The 4,178-nt window shown below is 46.1% G+C and overlaps 1 pseudogene across 1 annotated transcript; it reads left to right on the forward strand.

Moving 5' to 3' along the window:
* Positions 1-2,399: 2,399 nt before the first annotated feature.
* On the forward strand, positions 2,400-4,078 carry LOC311591857 (inorganic pyrophosphatase-like; annotated as a pseudogene). The gene has a single exon. The product of its transcript is annotated as an inorganic pyrophosphatase-like (transcript).
* Positions 4,079-4,178: the final 100 nt, after the last annotated feature.

Raw genomic sequence — 4,178 nt, forward strand, 5'->3', positions numbered from 1 at the left:
TTAATATTGATTTATATTTTTAGTAAAGCAACGGTTACTCCCTAACCAGCTATTTACCACACAGAGACTAGGCTTTGTTTAGCCTAGAGCACAGTACTGAGCGATAACTACTCCATCCTAAACCTCCAAGCTAGTATAGTTCCCTCCCGTTCAGATTTCCCACATCATACTTGCTTTTTGATCATATCCTAGGGTCTAGTCCATTTCTTTTTTGTTTTTGTTTTTGTTTTTGGTTTTTGGTTTTTCGAGACAGGGTTTCTCTGTGTAGTCTTGGCTGTCCTAGACTCGCTTTGTAGTCCAGGCTGGCCTTGAACTCACACCGATCCGCCTGCCTCTGCCTCCTGAGTGCTGGGATTAAAGGCGTGCGCCACCACGCCTGGCTTAGTCCATTTCTTCTGATGTTTCCCAGTCCTATCCTCATGGCTGCATCTCCTCCTTCCTCTCTCTCCTCCCATTGCTAGACCAGAATGCCCCACCCTATTCTCTGTACTGCTCAGCATTGGCTGGTTGGCTTCTTTTGCTTTTGTTTTTCGAGATAGGGTTTCTCTGTATAGCCTTGGCTGTCCTGGACTCACTTTGTAGACCAGGCTGGCTTCAAACTCACGGCGATCCACCTGCCTCTGCCTCCCGAGTGCTGGGATTAAATGGAGGCTCAATTTTCTTAACAAATATATTTTATTACGAACTTATTAACCGAGGGTACCTCACTTATAACCCGACTAACCTAAACAATAGGAAAAGAAGACTAAAGAATACAATAAGGAAACCCTACGGATATCAGTTCCAAGGAACGATTCTCCTGGTGTAGTCAGCAGGATTTCTTCTGCTGGAACCCTGAGCAACCAGAGCCCAGAACTTTAGTAGGAGTCCAGAGCTCAAGTGGTTCTTTCTAGGAGCGTCTTGAAGTGGAGCAATGAACAGCCACAACTATCCCAAGTCTCCAAAGGCCCCGCCTCTTGGTTTGGCCTCATTTACATATCTCCTCCCAGAATCTGTTCACGGATCTTTTCAGCTGGCAACAATCAAGCTCCCGCACGAGGTGGTTTGTCTTCTAGTGGATTAACCTCACCTGTTCTCACACAAGACCGTTCCCCATCCCACACTTGGGATCATAACAAAAACAGGTTTATCTCTCCTTCAATTAAAGGCTTACAGCACCACACCAGGCTGGTTGGTTGGCTTTTTATTGGCAATAGACCAAATGGTGACATGTTTACACAAACGAGACAGGAGATACTTAGAATAAACATCACAATGCAATGTCTGCATTGAAACCAGACAGTGTGGTAAAGAAGTCAGCATTGGAATGAACAAGGGTGAACTGTACACAGCCCACAAGAGCTACGCAAACAGAATCCCCCCAACATTTTGAGCTTTATCTGTCACTGAGTAGCGCACATCCCTATGGAAGAGGCTCCAGGTATTTGCATCCTCCACAAATAGACTCTGTCCCTATGTTTGTAACAGATTCTCCCTCTAGCTGCTATCCCTGAGCTCTGTTTATCAGCTAATACAATTCACTCTTTGAGCCAGGCTTGGTGGCGCACGCCTTTAATCCCAGCACTTGGGAAGCAGAGGCAGGCAGATCGCTGTGAGTTCGAGGCCAGCCTGGTCTACAAAGTGATTCCAGGACAGCCAAGGCTACACAGAGAAACTCTGTCTTGAAAAGCAAAACAAAAACAAAAACAAACAAACAAACAAACAAACAAAAAACCAACCAATGAAACAGGTGTAGCTGTGCAGCACCGGTGATGGCCACCATGACTGGCTTCAGCAGCGGAGAGCTTATCTTCCTCAAGAAATGAGAAAGGAAGCTGGGAGTGGTGGCCACATTCCCAGAACTCGGGAGGCAGAGGCAGGTGGATCTTTGTGAATTTGAGGCCAGCCTGGGTTACAAAGAGAGTCCAGGACAGCCAAGGCTACACAGAGAAACCCTGTCTAGAAAAACATAAAACATAAAACAAAACCAAACAACAAATGAGAAAGGACTCCAGGCAGTGGTGAGCATGCCTGTAATCCCAGCACTTAGGAGGCAGAGGCAGGGGGATAGCTGTGAGTTCAAGGCCAGCCTGGTCTACAAAGCGAGTCCAGGACAGCCAGGGCTACACAGAGAGACCCTGTCTCGAAAAACAGAAAACATAAAACAAAACCAAACAACAAATGAGAAAGGACTCCAGGCAGTGGTGAGCATGCCTGTAATCTCAGCACTTAGGAGGCAGAGGCAGGGGGATAGCTGTGAGTTCAAGGCCAGCCTGGTCTACAAAGAGAGTCCAGGACAGCCAGGGCTACACAGAGAGACCCTGTCTTGAAAAACGAGAGAGAGAGAGAGAGAGAGAGAGAGAGAGAGAGAGAGAGAGAGAGAGAGCAGTATATTTTCCCATTTCATGATATTCCAATTTATGCAGATTAAGGATGTATTCCACCTGGTGGCTGTGGTTCCACGATGGTCAAATGCAAAAATGGAGATTGCTACAAAGGACCCTTTAAATCCAATTAAGCAAGATATGAAAAAAGGAAAACTCCACTATGTTGCGAATTCGTCCCCTTATAAAGGGTATATCTGGAACTATGGTGCCGTCCCTCAGACATGGGAAGACCCAGGACAGTGATAAACACACCGACCCAATTGGTGTTTGTGAAATCAGAAGCAAGGTGTGTGCAAGAGGTGAAACAACCGGGGTGAAAGTTCTGGGCACATTGGCTACGACTGATGAAGGAGAGACTGACCAGAAGGTCCTCGCCACCAATGCGGATGACCCAGATGCCGCCAACTACAGTGATGTTTCTGATGCTGAACACCTGAAACCCAGCTACTTAGAAACCCGGCTGCTGACTGGCTCAGACGGCTCCCGGTGGAAAAGCAGAAGACGAGTTTGCATTCAGTGCAGACTTTAAAGACAAGGACTTCGCAGTCGACATTATTAAAAGACTCATGACTATTGGAAAGCGTTAGTGACAACGAAGACAGATGGGAAAGGCATCTGCCGTGTGAACACCACAGTGTCCAGAAGCCCTTTCAAGTGTGGTCCTGATGCTGTGGTCCTGATGCTGCCAGGTCCATCATGGATACTGAGCCACCACCGTGTGAATCTGCCTGCCCACTACCGTCACTACCATCACTACCGACACACATGGACAAACGGTTCCATCACCGGAAAAGCTGATGAGATAGATTCCTCTGGAATACAAGCTGATCCCGCTGCATCCTTGTCAGGACCCCTCCAGTGGAGTCTGTGTGACAAATGCTGTTGCACAACCCGAGGCAACAACCCCTGCCCAGGGAGAGCCTCCTGGAATGGGTCTGATGTTCCTGTCAAGAGTAACTGACTGCAGCCTTCTTTCTTCTCATTGTGTTGGCATATTCTGTCTCTGTTCTTTCTCCTAACTTTGCTCCCATACCAGGACCCTTCAAACATGATGACGTTTCCATGAAATGCCCTAAACATGGGACTGCAGCCAGGGAGTGTTCAGGCCCGGAGTTCATCACCAAGCTCTGCTCCACGTATTAAAAGAAACATGGCTAACAATTATTCATTAGTTATTAATTTATTTTATGACTTACAAAGAGATAAAGTGTTTCAGAAAGCTCCAGATACTGGTGCTCAGATATTAGAAAGGAGAACTAAGAAAAAAACTGTCTTGGCACACAGGTGCTGGGCATAAGTTCCATTAATGGGACAACATTGACCCTTGACAAAGAGGGCATATGCGTACTGACACCAAGCTAAATAACTTAAGGATGATGACATCTTTACTGCGTATTCTGTACCCTGTATTGTTTCATTTCAAGTCAAGTAATTCAAAAATGACAACAATATTACTTTGCATTCTGTACTTTGTACTGTACTATGCCTGATTGCTTCCCTGACTCCTTGAATCTACTCCATGGAAAGTGTAACTGCAACACACTCCCTGTTTCAAAAAATGTGTATAAAAACCTAGACTGCTTGCCTGCAAAATACGCTCAGATTCAAACTCCCCCTGGGTTTGTCTGTTTGTCACTTTGCCAGATCTTTGCCCACCGACGCTTCGAGAACTCCCGTTCCCAAGGACATATACTGAGACGGTCCATGGCACATCCTGCTCACCTGGAAGCATTAAAAGCAAATGTGTAGTAGCTTTTCAACACTTTACATTTCTTTTCTTTTCTTTTTTTAAGATTTTATGCCAGGCGGTGG

The sequence above is a fragment of the Acomys minous genome (genome assembly GCF_964271855.1).
Source record: "Acomys minous genome assembly, chromosome: 2".
In the NCBI taxonomy this organism is placed as follows: Eukaryota; Metazoa; Chordata; class Mammalia; order Rodentia; family Muridae; genus Acomys; species Acomys minous.